We start from the raw sequence: 15,931 nt of genomic DNA, 5'->3' as shown, positions 1-15,931 counted from the left end.
CACTCACTCACTCACTCACTCACTCACTCACTCACTCACTCACTCACTCACTCACTCACTCACTCACTCACTCACTCACTCACTCACTCACTCACTCACTCACTCACTCACTCACTCACTCACTCACTCACTCACTCACTCACTCACTCACTCACTCACTCACTCACTCACTCACTCACTCACTCACTCACTCACTCACTCACTCACTCACTCACTCACTCACTCACTCACTCACTCACTCACTCACTCACTCACTCACTCACTCACTCACTCACTCACTCACTCACTCACTCACTCACTCACTCACTCACTCACTCACTCACTCACTCACTCACTCACTCACTCACTCACTCACTCACTCACTCACTCACTCACTCACTCACTCACTCACTCACTCACTCACTCACTCACTCACTCACTCACTCACTCACTCACTCACTCACTCACTCACTCACTCACTCACTCACTCACTCACTCACTCACTCACTCACTCACTCACTCACTCACTCACTCACTCACTCACTCACTCACTCACTCACTCACTCACTCACTCACTCACTCACCCACCCACCCACTCACTCACTCACTCACTCACTCACTCACTCACTCACTCACTCACTCACTCACTCACTCACTCACTCACTCACTCACTGACTCACTCACTCACTCACTCACTCACTCACTCACTCACTCACTCACTCACTCACTCACTCACTCACTCACTCACTCACTCACTCACTCACTCACTCACACTTAGCCGATCTGCCCCCTAGTGGCGTCCTGCAAGCATTGGCATTACGAAAGAAAGGCTTGTCCCAGTTATCTCAACATAAATACAACTGCATGACAGCACCATCCTGTTCACTTGTATTACAGTTATCCTGCACACTGGGGCGTATACTCATTTAGTGTCCAATGAACCAAACTAGCACTCAGTCTTGTTAACGAAAACCAATGGTCAACATTAGCTTGCTAACATTACTAATGTACATTGCTAACGTTGCTAACCTACGCTACTAACGACCTTACCATTGATAATGTTACTAATGTACATTGCTAACGTTGCTAACCGGCGCTGCTAACGTCCCTAACATTGATAATGTTACTAATGTACATTGCTAACGTTGCTAACCGGCGCTGCTAACGTCCCTAACATTGATAATGTTACTAATGTACATTGCTAACGTTGCTAACCTACGCTACTAACGACCTTACCATTGATAATGTTACTAATGTACATTGCTAACGTTGCTAACCGGCGCTGCTAACGTCCCTAACATTGATAATGTTACTAATGTACATTGCTAACGTTGCTAACCGGCGCTGCTAACGTCCCTAACATTGATAATGTTACTAATGTACATTGCTAACGTTGCTAACCTACGCTACTAACGACCTTACCATTGATAATGTTGATAATGTGCATTGCTAACGTTGCTAACCGGCGCTGCTAACGTCCCTAACATTGATAATGTTACTAATGTACATTGCTAACGTTGCTAACCGGCGCTGCTAACGTCCCTAACATTGATAATGTTACTAATGTACATTGCTAATGTTGCTAACCGGCGCTGCTAACGTCCCTAACATTGATAATGTTACTAACGTCTATTGTGGGGATTGCATTGCATGTATTCTTGTGTGTTTTTATATTGTATGTTTTTATACTGTAGGCCTATATGTACTTTATGTTTGGCACCAAGACAAATCCCAATCAACCATGTGTTGAAATGGCAATAATGTTTTCTATCTATCTATCTATCTATCTATCGATCTACATTGCTAACGTTGCTAACCGACGCTGCTAACGTCCCTAACATTATGTACATTGGCGGAATAAGAAGCAGCTGTGTTTAACAGTCATTGATAATGTTGCTAACATAAGTTATTACGTACGTTATTAGTAATACGTGGCTCAGGAGGTAGAGCGGTCGTCTGGTAATCAGAAGGTTCCCGGTTAGATTACGGCTCCTCCCGGCAGCAGGTCAGAGTGCAAGACACTTAACCCCTAACCCCCTAACTGCTCCCGATGAGCAGGTTGGCACCTTGCATGGTCGCCTCCACCGTCGATGTGTGAATGTGTGCGTGAATGGGTGAATGTGAGGCATAAGTTGTGGATAAAAGTACTATATTAATGCAGTCCATTTACGTTTCCATTTACGTATATATACGAGAATGCTTTGCATAATATGACACCGTTTGTCCATGTTTTCCCAAAGAATCATTGACAGATTAATTAAGGGAGCGCCCATCCAGATTTGATTTACAAGGACAACTCTCCTACAGATAGATACAAGAGAGTGAAGACTAGTCAGTATTAGGGGTGGGACAAAAATATCTAAACCGCGATATATTATCTTACTTCCTCTTGCGACACATTATGGATACACTGGTGCCAACTATCAATATTTAAAATAATATATATAATAATACTTTTTTTGGGCTTGACAACCCATTTTACTCCAATAAAAATGATTGAAATGAGGTGAACAGACTGAAAACGTTATCTTATTAGATAAAACAGATGATGTATCTATTTTTATTTCAGATGGTAACAAAGTTTTCCATCGGGGACATAATAATCAAGTTATGGTCAGTGTGTGTTAAAGAGGCACGATGCACAATATTTATTAATTTATAAATGTATAAACTGTTGATTGATATGCACTGTCCCTGATCAAATAAACGTAGTAAACTAAACTAAACTATTCAATCCTCCTCCACGTCTCCCCGTCTCTCGAAGTCCATAACCTGGGCGTCACCCTTGACTCCACACTTTCATTTCACTCCCACATCAAATCCGTCACCAAGTCTGCGGCCCTCACTCTCAGACTCTGTGGCTGAGACCCTGATCCACTCATTTATCACCTCCCGGTTGGACTACTGCAACGGAGTCCTGTTCGGGGTACCCAGCAAAGCCCTGGACAGGCTCCAGTATGTTCAGAACTCAGCTGCCATGGGTTTTCACTCACACCAAGCCCTGGCAGCACATCACCCCCACCCTCATCCATCTCCACTGGCTCCCAGTCAAGTTCCGCATCACTTTCAAACTCCTGCTCCTCACCTACAAGTCCCTCCATGCCCTCGCCCCCCGATACCTGTCTGATCTCCTCCACCAGCAAACTCCATCCCGGAACCTTCGATCCTCTGATCTGGGTCTCCTCTCCATCCCTTGCACAGGTTACGGACTTTTAGTGACAGAGCCTTCAGCGTGGCGTCCCCTACCCTCTGGAACTCTCTCCCCCCTGAAATCCGCAACGCCCCAACCCTGGACACCTTCAAAACTGCTCTTAAAACACACCTGTTCACCAAGGCTTTCCCCATCAGTTAGTTTAGATTTGATTATGTTTCTTATCCCTTACCTGCCCTCATCCCCCTTTTTTCCCTACTTCCCTAGCCCTATTTGTTGTCTTGATTGTGAAGCGACCTTGGGTTCTATGAAAGGCACTATAGAAATTTGATCTATTATTTATTATTATTTATAATTAATTAAATTCAATAAAAAAAAACTGTATTAGTCCTGCAAGGGGCCATTTAAGGCATGAATACGGCAAACAGCTGCACTTATACACATCCAATACAGAACAAGGGACAAGAGACATACATGACACTGTTAAAGCAGGATCCTTATAGCTGATCTGTCAAGTCTAATAATTTCATATATTTTTTTAAAGGTTTATTTTTTGGCGTTTTATCGCTTTATTGCTACTGGGCAGTCCAGTAGAGAGAGACCGAGGAGGAATGGGAGACAGAGTGGGGGGAAGACATTCGGCAAATAACGACGGGTTCGGGAGTCGAACCCGGGTCGGCCGTGTTGCGGCTGAGCGCGCTATGTGGTTCACCACTGGGGCGCCCCTAATAAATACATAAAAAAAAAAAAAAACTCCCATACTGCTACAGTATGATGCCTGAATTTCCCCAAGGCGATCAATAAAGGAATATCTTATCTTATCTCAGGAGGCTCATACAGAACCAAGCATTTCACCGTTCATGTACAGTACATGTGACAAATAAAACAAAACTTGAACATGAACTTGCCTCACACCCTTTGTTTCAGCTCCCCTCTTGTTTCCTCACCTCCTCGACCCAAACCACCCTTTGTTCTTCACCCCTGAATCTGAATATATATAATAATAATAATAATAATAATAATAATAATAATAATAATAATAATAATAATAATAATAATAATAATAATAATAATAATAATAATAATAATAATAATAATAATAATAATAATAATAATAATAATAATAATAATAATAATAATAATAATACATCAATTTTGTATAGCGCTTTTCCGAATGCTCAAAGACACTTTACAGAGCAAAATAAACAATACAGTTTTAGTAAAAAAATAAATTTAAATAAAAAAATTATATAAAAGGTGAGAGAGGAAGGAGTTCAAGGCTTGAAGGCAAGGGTAAAAAGGTGGGTTTTTAGGGCTTTTGTAAATGATGAGAGGGTGTCTGCATGACGGATATGGTTGGGCAGGGCGTTCCAGAGGGTGGGGGCAGCTGCAGCGTCGCCCCCCCAGGTCCGGAGCTTAGTCCTGATGGGTTGCAGGAGGTTAGCGTCTGCGGACCTGAGGCAGCGGGTAGGTGTGTGGTGGAGGAGGAGGTCAGAGAGGTAGGAGGGGGCCAGGGTGCATATGCATACTATGCATACGAGTAAAAGCAAACAGTATACACAAGGTGCACGATACACAAGATACCCTAACTTGCATGATCTGCATCATACGTTGTATGTAGTCCGTGCAGGTCTTTGGTGGTTAAGAGTCAGACACATTCTTAAAGGACTCATACAGGACTGAGTCAGACACACTCAGAAGGTGTTTGAAACGAGTTTGAGGTGATTGGAGTCAAGTCAAGTCATCTTTATTTCTTTTTTTTTTGTATCCACTTTTTCTCCTTATTTTTAAATAGTTTCTCCCATCCCAATTTCGTGTTTCCAATTCTCCCCTCCCCTGTCTTGAACGTTGCTCGCATATGCCCCCCACTGGTTGGTTGTATGGAGGATAGAAGACTTGCATCACGTGTCCCCTCCGGTACACGAGGAGGCAGCCTGTCACATCTTTTCACCTGCCAGCGCGCACCCTCATTGGCGAAGAGTAACGTGTGGGAGGCTCACGCTACCCCCGCCGTTTCCTGTCTCTGCTGTGCAGGCGTCCCCCAACCGACCTGTAGGAGTCGCTGTCCACAACGTCCAGATTACCACCCATCGACTTCCACCCGCTGACTCTGCCAATTGAGCCAGTATGACGGCCGGCCCAAGCCGGAGGCAGCGCTGACACCCGGATTCGAGACCGGAGTCTTTTGCGTTGGTGACGAGCGCAATCTCCGCTGCGCCACCCAGCCGCCCAAGTCATCTTTATTTCTATAGCACATTTACAAATGACTAAAGACAAACCAAAGTGCTTCACAGGTACATGATAAAAACACATATACTACAGTAATAAGTAAAAATACACTAATATTACAGAAATGGTATTGTACAATTTAGAAAAACAAGAACAAGGTGCAATATAAAAGAGAGAAGAAATTTGGTAAAAAGTCCAGAGTAGCAGCAAAAGTGACAGGCTAACTCTGGTCAAAGGCCTGGGAAAAGAGGTGCGTTTTGAGCAGCGATTTAAAAGCCTCTATAGGCTCTGGGCGGATCTTATGTTGGGGGAGAGTGTATGTACTGTAAGCTGTCTTTCAAAACCGGAGAAGCAGGCCCCCTGTACAGACAGAACCAGACTCTCTCTTGAGACCTCGTGCCCGCTGTGCTGAAGGACAACTCCCAACTAATCACTCGCCTATGGAACCATGGATGAGGGAAGTGACCTACGCTTGTACCCCCGCCCCGCTCCTTGTCTTCACTGCACGCCTTTGACATACGCTAAGTGGAACTTGACAGATATCCCGGGTGGTGGAAATCAGTTTTTAAATTGACTGGGATGCACCGATGATGAATATGCCCTCAGAGTCTTTAACACGTTGTTTCCGCGGCCCATCTATTCAGTGCCAGCATTAAACTAATGGTGTCTGTCACCTTGTTTGTAGAGCTATAACTATATTCTATATTATAGCTATGGATACAATACTATGGTCATTTGACACTGGGTTTCTTCCGGTCAAGAAATACTTTTTTCATCCATACATTCCCATTTTATACCGTGGTGAATATAAGTATGGTTTTAGAGCGGTCTAGGGTAATTCCTGGGAGGCTGGTAATAGCACGCAACGTGTATTATACTAAATGCATTGGCATTTTGTCCCTACACACGCTACAATAAAAAAAAATCGTTTTTTGATGCTCTGATCACCACCAACGGCATACGTTGTGGAGTAACGTTACAGTAACACTTTCGGATCACAATGAAGGCATGCTTGGATCAACGCAAGATTGATATCATATAGCCCTTACCTTGACTAGGATGTACCCCAAAAAGAATATTCCATTTATCTGATCGCCATTCCAAGTAATTATGTCCATGGTGTCGCCAACATAATCCATTACAAAACACGGATCGGGAGTACTTGATTCTTCTCAATCCGATCGGGACAACCGCTTCACTTGCCCGACAAAGAAAAGTCCGCCCGGACGCGTCTATTCGAATACCAACCGGTTCATGCTTCCGCGTTCGCGTTTTGCGAATCTGATTGGCCACTGCCGTTTCTGGTGCGATCTGATTGGCCACGGACGTTTCTGGTCATGTGACATGTGCGCCCAATCGCGTGACATGCCCATTTCCGCCTCGACCAGCAGCAAACTACCTAACGCCTAGTTTATCACTGGTTAAGCTTAGGCGACTCTTTCGAAGTTGGTTATTGTTAGAGTTTGGAATCAGGGCTGGCGTTCTATCGGCCTGCTCTAAGACAAACTCTAACCTTAACCAACTTCGAAAGAGTGCCTAAGCTTAACCGGTGAAAGAACTTGCCGTCACACGATTGGTGCGACCAGAAACATCAGTGGCCAATCAGAGCGCAAAACGCGAATGCGGAAGCATGAACCGGTTGGTATTCGAATATAGGCCGCCCGGACCCATATAATCGACGCACAGCCCAAGATACAATGTTTCAATGGGTGCTTGATACCGCCGCCTTGTGGGATGCGGCCGGTACTGCACCTTCGGAGTCCCAGTATGCATTTTACAGGCAACATAGAGCTCCCTGACATTGAAAAACGACCCAGAAACGTGTTAACACGTGAATGGCACTGAAAGGGTTTTAAAGGTGCACGTATTTTTAACTCTTTCAGCGCCAGTCACGATGATAGTCGGGTTAACTCGCCATCGCTTGACCGCCAATCACGAGTATAGTCGGGTTTTAATTGTTATTTCTTTTATTAGTGATATCCATTCATTTTCATCCATCCAGCCTGATGTTATTGTTGGGAATGGGTCTGAGCTTGCAGAAGGGCAAATACCGCTGCCTACGCCTTCCAGCTGGTATTGCACTCCATTGGGAATGGTGTAGTTTCTTTTCTGGGACGATCCGAGCCGTGCGGGCAGGGTTTAAATACTCAGGCGAGGTAGGCCTCAACAACGATGGCATGGAACAGTAAGGGCCCGGGCACATACAACGAATTACACGCGCGGGTTCCTAGCGGGATCGCGCGCCTGGCCAGACACACCTCCGACGACTATAGCGCGCGGAAGCGCACGGAGGAATGCACATTCAACACTGCTCCCCGCGCCGCCTCGAATCCAACCAAAGCGGAAAAGATAGCTTGCCGCCCGCGAGCCGCCCTCCCGCTTGCGGCCAGTGTGCACAGTAGCGTCCATTAACATGGGAGCGGAAGTGAAGCGGCAGCCGCCCGTCCGTCCGTCCGTGTTCATTCGCGTGCTGTGTGCCCTGGGGCGTAACCCTGCCCGCCCGTCAGTGTGTAACGGTCGGTAATGTGGTACGGACCTCCACGAGCAGTATTTGGAATGGCAGGAGGGGACTGGGGGAGCCTCGCGCTACGAGGCTCTTTTCATTCTTGCACGAGGAAGGATAATAAGGATGATCTAGCGTTGATTTCAGGAAGATTCGATAATCAGGCCAAACATGACAACGTGTTTATTGAATTACACAAAAACGCTATGTTTTCGCATCTTTTCCCTGGAATTACTCAGAAGCACCCAAACTATAATCATATTCAAAACGGTATAAAACGGAAATGTACCGATGAAAAAACAATCCATTTTGTACATGTTGACTGGACATGTTGACTGGGTGTAGACTACCCTACTGTTGTTCTGGGGAGGGTGTAGACTACCATACTGTTCTGGGGAGGGTGTAGACTACCATACTGACTGACCAATAGGAGTCGCTGTTGCAACCATCAGGACTCGTACCCCACCGGCTTCCCACACAGACGACCAGCACCCATTAGGGTTGGGTACCTTTCACATTTGAACCGATACCAGTACCGGTACCTGTGAATCAATACCGGTAGGCCTACCCACCCAACGGTGCCTTTTTTCGGTACCTTAGTCTCTAAAATTTGTATCTATCCGAACTTCAAATGATTTATTATCATTATTATTTATTTAGAACAATCTGTCAGGCCATTGGGATTAGACGGGGCCCACTCTATACGGCCAGCATTTCGTAACAACCTTTCATTGTGCGTGAGGCTGTTTGTAGAGCTAAATCTATACTTTATATTATTGCTATCTGTCCATTATCATTGTCAATTGACACTATAAACCGTCCCTTCAATATGCCTTAAATAAATATTTGTTTCATCAATACGTTCCCATTTGATAGCATCTTGAATATGAACGTTATAGCAGAATGTTCTGGGGTATTTCCTGGAACGCGAGATATAGGGTGCTAAGCTAATAACGTTAAATCGAATGATGTTTCGGGTATAGACAAGCTAGAGTTAAAACTCAAAATGCATATTGTCGGTATCATGGTCCACCATGAAGGCATGAAAGGGGGGGGGGCAGGGGACGTCGTTTCTGATTGTTGATTACCAATAACGGCATTAGCCTCATTCGCTGGCTGTGGATGGCTATGAGAACAAGGCCCGATCAGGCTGAAATTGACGTCAAATCGCTCTTGCCTGTGGCCGGTTGGACTGCAAAAAGATTTGCCAGTTATCGATCGCCATCTGGTAGATCCATATGTCCATTGGCTGATGCTACTGTATATTCCTCTACTGCACACTGAATTCATCGTCCCAAAAACTATTCTAGGCGATCGGCTACACGCATAGCTTTAGGCTAACAGAAAAGTCCATTAATAATAATAAAAAATTAAAAACACCGGTCTGTAATAGGGAACACTGCATTATCGAGACAGCGCCACTACGAGGATCTGGCCGGTAATGCACTTTTCCGAATTCCAAGAGTAGGGTAAATCTGCAGTGCCGCTCGGTGACATTTTTGGAATAAAAGCCAAAACAACCTTGCCACGTATAAATACGTGGTTGGCCCTTTAAGCATGGCGCCGAAACACGTATATATATACTGTATAATATTGCAGCAACCGTTTTCGGCTCGCCATCGCCCCGACTGCTTTGTTGTTGAATCAAGTCAAATCCTAGCTAAGCGTGTATCGTGCGCGTGAACGTGCGGCACACTTCATAGCTGTCGTTTCGCGGTAAACGAAACGTTGACGTCATCGGACTTAAACAAATACAAATAATACTTTTATTTTTTTACAGTACTCAGTTTACAAATCTCACGTGAATCGTTACTCGGTAGTACCGACGTGATTCGGTCGGTACCCTTAATAAAAGTACCTGATTCGGTACCCGTCCCTGGCACCCGTACCCTACTGGCTTCCCACCGCTTCTCATCACCAAGCCTGGAGGTACCGCTGCTGGGAAGTGAACCCGGGTCTCTGCGGGAGAAAGAGTCATATCTGATCTACTACTTTGATCTAGCTTGGACAGTTTGATCTAAATTCATGATGAAAGCGGCCCGCCTGTCACAGGCACAGAACAAGCCCATTGAGACTGAAACAGGGGGGTATAGAGGCTCCTAGAATGCATTATCTGTGAGTGGACCTCCATTCCATACAGTCCTTGCACTCTGTCACGACATTAAACTGGACTTTGAAGAAGAAGAAGAAGAAGTATTTTATTCATTGCACGCAATGACAATGCAGTGACACACACATGTGATGGGCGGCACACACACACACAGATACACATACATGCAATTTTCTTCTTTTGTGTCGCAGATTAAATTGTTCTCTCTGCATTTGACCGATCCCGTCGTCCTTCCCCCCCAAGGGCAGCTGGGAGCAGACATGGGCTGTGGCGAGGGGCCGCACCCGGGGACCAATCCAAGTGCTCCTGTCCATCTTCGTCAGCGTTAGCAATCTGTTGTGCATGTCTTTCCATTGGGTTTCTCTTATCGGGGGGGGGGGAAACCCTTACGAGCACAGAGGGGGAGAACATGCAAACTCCACACAGAAAGGCCTGGGAGATCACCCACCTGGGTACCTGGCAACGCGGAAAACTGGTCCCCAAGCGGGAATCGAACCTTGGCCCTTCTAGCTGTGAGAACAAACAGACCTATGGAGGTATTAGAACAAATACCTATGGAGGTATTAGAACAAATACCTATGGAGGCATTAGAACAAACAGACCTATGGAGGTATTAGAACAAACAGACCTATGGAGGTATTAGAACAAATACCTATGGAGGCATTAGAACAGAAAGACCTATGGAGGCATTCGAACAAAAATACCTATGGAGGCATTAGAACAGAAAGAGCTATGGAGGCATTAGAACAAAAAGACCTATGGAGGCATTAGAACAAAAATACCTATCAAGTCAAGTCAAGAGTTTTATTTGTCACGGCATACAAGTATACAATGAAATGCGGGTGGTCTTGCGCGCAACGATGTACAATACAGTGGTACAACATATAATAGAATCCAATAAAAACAACATTGTGCAATAAACATGTAACAGGTAACATGGTGTGACATCTCGGTATCTGTACATAGTTATTTACAGAGCATATAGGACATGCTAGGTAGCTTTGGTAGTGCAATACACTGTTACTGTTGCTATACTAATTTAAAGTGGCCTTTCCTTTCGGCCATAAGTGTGGGTGTGTGCGGCATGAGTGTGTGCTCGCTCATGTTAAAGTGTTAAAGTGGCTGCTAGTGTGTGAGCGCGCACAGTGTGCGTGTCGTGTGTGTGCTCATGTGTGCTTGTGTGTGGATAGTTCAGTGTTCTGTGGCACTCAATGTTCATTGTTCAAGGCTCTGATGGCCTGGGGGAAGAAGCTGAGCCTAAGCCTCTCTGTCCTAGTAGCTGGGGTTTGCAGGCGTCTGCGTGACCTCAGCAGCTGAAACAGGCTGTTATTGGGGTGGTGGGGGTCTTTCATTATTCTGCAGGCTCTGGATTTGCACCTCTTGTTGTATAGAACCTGCAGGGGCGGTAGTGCAATACCCGTGGTAGGCTCGGCTGAGCGCACCACTCTCTGTAGGGCCTTCTTGTCCTGTGCCGTGCTGTTTCCATACCAGGCAGTGATGTTTCCGGTCAAGATGCTCTCTACAGCTCCTGAGTAGAAGGACTGGAGTATCTTCCCCGATACTCTGAACTTCCTTAACTGTCTCAGGTGGTAGAGGCGCTGCTTCGCCTTCTTTACGACTGTGTCTATGTGTGTTGACCATGTCAGATCCTCTGAGATGTGGACCCCCAGGTACTTGAAGCTGCTCACCCTGTCCACGGTAGCCCCGTTAATCATCAGTGGTGTGTGTGTCTCCTGCTGTCCTCTCCTATAATCCACAATCAGCTCCTTGGTTTTACCAATGTTCAGGAGCAGGCTGTTGTCCTGGCACCAGCGTTCCAGTACCTCAACCTCCTCCCGGTAGGCCTTCTCGTCGTTGTCCGAGATCAGCCCCACCACCACTGTGTCGTCTGCGAACTTCACTATGGAGTTGGAGCTGAACTTGGCCACACAGTCGTGTGTGTAGAGTGAGTACAGCAGGGGGCTCAGAACACAGCCCTGGGGGGACCCGATGCTCAGGGTGATGGTGTTGGAGGTCTGACCCCCCACCCTGACCGCCTGGGGTTTTTCACTCATGAAAGTCTAGTACCCAGGCGCTCAGGGCGGAGCTCAGACCCAGCTCGATCAGCTTGTCCACCAGTCTGGTGGGGACTATGGTGTTGAACGCTGAGCTGTAGTCAATGAACAACAGTCTCACATAGCCCCCCTTCTGATGGTCAAGGTGAGAAAGGGCACTGTGCAGTACCTGGGAGACCGCGTCGTCAGTGGACCTGTTTGTCCTGTATGCAAATTGCATAGGGTCCATATCGCTGGGGAGGGAGGCACAAATGTGGTCCTTGACCAGCCTCTTGAAACACTTCATGACCACAGAGGTGAGTCCCACCGGTCTGTAGTCATTGAGACCTGTTGGGGAGGGTTTCTTCGGTACAGGGATGATGGTAGACATCTTGAAGCAGGCAGGGACCACTGACTCCGCCAGGGATTGATTAAATATGGCGGTGAACACCGGGGCTAGCTGGTTGGCACAGGACTTAAGTATGCGTCCTGTTATACCATCTGGGCCAGCAGCCTTCCTGGTGTTCACCTGCATAAATGCTCTTCTCACACTGTGTTCCGACAAGGAGAGAGCGTCCCCTCCCCCCCGCAGTTGCCCCCCCCCCCTCCACACAACAGCCGGCGCGCCAGTGACATCACTAGCCGGAGAGCTAGCAGCGCCACTGTCTACACCAAACCGAGCGTAGAAAGAGTTGAGCTTGTCCGCGAGAGAGGCGTCGTCGCTCCCCATTGAGGGGGCGCTGACTTTGTAGTCAGTTATTGTCTTCAGTCCCTGCCATAAGCCTCTTGTGTCGTTTTGTGCCATTTGTGTCTCCAGTTTATCAGCATATGTCCTCTTAGCAAGTTTAACAGCCTTGTGCAGAGTATAGACTGAAGCCTTATACTCCTCCATGTTTCCTGACTCTGTGCCCAGGTTGTAAGCAGTGGTGCGAGAGTTCAGAGCTGCTCTAATAGTACTGTCCACCCACGGTTTCTGGTTTGGGAAAACCAGCACCTTTTTCGTGAGGACAATACTATCAGCTATTGTTGTTATGTAGCTCACCACGGTGTCTGCGAGCTCGCTGACGTCACTGGCGCTGCCTTGGAACATATTCCAATCCGTGTTTGCGAGCACGTCCCGGAGCGTGGCCTCTGATTCGTCAGTCCACTTCTTTGTCTCACGTGACACGACGGCGTCATGTGATCTTTGCTTGTAGGCGGGGAATAACAAGATGGAGTCGTGATCGCTCGCGCTTGTAGACCCCGTCAATGGTGGAGCTGCTACCGCCTTGTAGCCGGCTCTGAACGGGGAATAACAGTGGTCTAGCATGTTCATCCCTCTTGTGGAGCAGTCGATGTGCTGAAAAAAGGACGGCATCACTTTCTTCAGATTCGCCTGGTTGAAATCGCCAGCCACGATCATCGCCGCGTCTGGGTGCTTGATCTGGTGTTTATTGAGGTGATCATGTAGTTCCCCTAGCGCTTTGCCAGTATTCGCCTGTGGGGGGATATATACGGCGGTCATGATGACCGCGGTAAACTCCCGGGGGAGGTGGAACGGACGGCACAGGATTGAAAGATGTTCCATGTCTGAGGAGCACGAGCTTGAGAGAACATGCACTTCTTTGGGGTTCACCCAGACATTAGCACAGCCCCATTCTCCCTTAGCCTTTGCACACACACAAGGCAGTGCGGCACCCTGTATCCCCAGGTAGGGAGGCTAGAGAGGGTACTAACACCCTGTATCCCCAGGTAGGGGGGCTAGAGAGGGCACTAACACTTGCCCAAGGTGGACCCTCAGACTAGTGGAGGGAAGGAGTTGTCTTACTTCTCCATTCTAGTTTGGCTTCCGCTAGAACTAGCCACTGCTAAGTAAAGGAACTGTGTACTTCTTCCACCACTGATTGTTTCTCTCTTACACGTGGGACCGACACAGGTTGTCCTCTCTCCCCCCTGCTGTTCGCTCTGGCAATGGAACCGCTCTCCATTACACTGAGGTCCTCTCCTTTGTTTAGGTACGTGGGGGAAATTGAACGTATACTCTTTTTATACATGCATGATTTACTATTGTTCATAACTGACCCTTAATCTTCCTCCTATTCTATCCATCCTGGACAATTTTTGTTCTTCTTTCTCCGGGTACAAATGACACCTTCCAAAGAGTGAATGTTAGTCCATTAATAACTCTGCCCTGAATATTCAACATTCGGAGTCTGCCCTTTACATTTGGCACGTCTGTCTTTAAATATCTTGGCATTAATGTCACCTGTTCATTATCTGCCTTTTTCTCAGCTAACTTTTCCCACCTTATCTCTAAGACCATGTCTGACGTCCAGAGGCTATAGTCTCCCACTTCCATTGATTGGCAGGTAAATGGTGTTAAAAATGAACTTTTTAACTAAATATTTTACATTTCTAAACTGTCCCTTCATTTCTGTCCCAAAACTTTTTTTTTTAAACACCTGACCAAATGATAAGATCCTTTTTATGTGGGGCAACAAGACACCCAGCATCTCCAAAGCAAATGTATATATTTTACGCAAATTATTATTGGTCTGCACACATTCACAAGGTCATCTATTGGCTTGAGTCCCCTAATTAGATTCGATTCAAATGAATTGTCATCATACAGCATACGATCAGTACAACAAAAATGATTTCGGCATCCAACCAGAGTGCAAATGTAATAGTAAAGTACAATAGTAATATACAATGTACAGGTGATTAAATTGGGTATAAAATATATAAATCGGCACTACTGAGTAATAGTGCTAATCAGATGTATGTACAGAGTTGTAGTATTAATATGTACAGCGATACAGGTTTAAAGACACTATGGTAGTAAGTCATACTGGCCAGCAGCGTAACTAGTAAGAGTAGGCAGGGATATGTAGAGATATAGACATAGTAAGATGTGTAAAAAGGATTATATGCAGGTATGTATAGATGTGGATAGATACTATGTAGACAATACAATAGTAGACAATATAATAATCACCCTTCATCTCGAGATTCAACCTTTACAGGGTGTTTTGTAGCTTTTCTCTATTGAACTCTCTCCATCTTTGCCTTTTTGATGTTTCCACTCGAGACCCTGTACATCTACCAGCACCCCCCCCCCCCCTCGCCCCCACCCCCCCCCCCCCCCCCTTCCCCAACCTTGGGGCCGACCCGCTCGCTTTAAATCCACATCAAAGAGCATCGATTTCAAGGATGTATGACCCCCGCATGTTACCACGACGATGTGGCTCCATCAAAGCTGAAACAAAAATGGGAACAAGAGCCGGGGATTGAAGTTGAATATGACAAGTAGAGGGATGAGGCCACAGACAGAATACAAGCACACACCCCATCCTACGCTGGTCTCTTAACACACAGCACACACCCCATCCTACGCTGGTCTTAACACACAGCACACACCCCATCCTACGCTCGTCTCTTAACACACAGCACACACCCCATCCTACGCTGGTCTTAACCCACAGCACACACCCCATCCTACGCTCGTCTCTTAACCCACAGCACACACCACATCCTACGCTGGTCTTAACCCACAGCACACACCCCATCCTACGCTGGTCTCTTAACACACAGCACACACCCCATCCTACGCTGGTCTTAACACACAGCACACACCCCATCCTACGCTCGTCTCTTAACACACAGCACACACCCCATCCTACGCTGGTCTTAACCCACAGCACACACCCCATCCTACGCTCGTCTCTTAACCCACAGCACACACCCCATCCTACGCTGGTCTCTTAACACACAGCACACACCCCATCCTACGCTCGTCTCTTAACACACAGCACACACCCCATCCTACGCTGGTCTCTTAACACACAGCACACACTCCATCCTACGCTGGTCTCTTAACACACAGCACACACCCCATCCTACGCTGGTCTCTTAACACACAGCACACACCCCATCCTACGCTGGTC

This window comes from Notolepis coatsorum, assembly GCF_963971535.1.
Source record: "Notolepis coatsorum genome assembly, chromosome: 18".
Lineage (NCBI taxonomy): Eukaryota > Metazoa > Chordata > Actinopteri > Aulopiformes > Paralepididae > Notolepis > Notolepis coatsorum.
The sequence above is the reverse complement of the archived record's forward strand: the minus strand, read 5'-3'. Positions refer to the sequence as shown.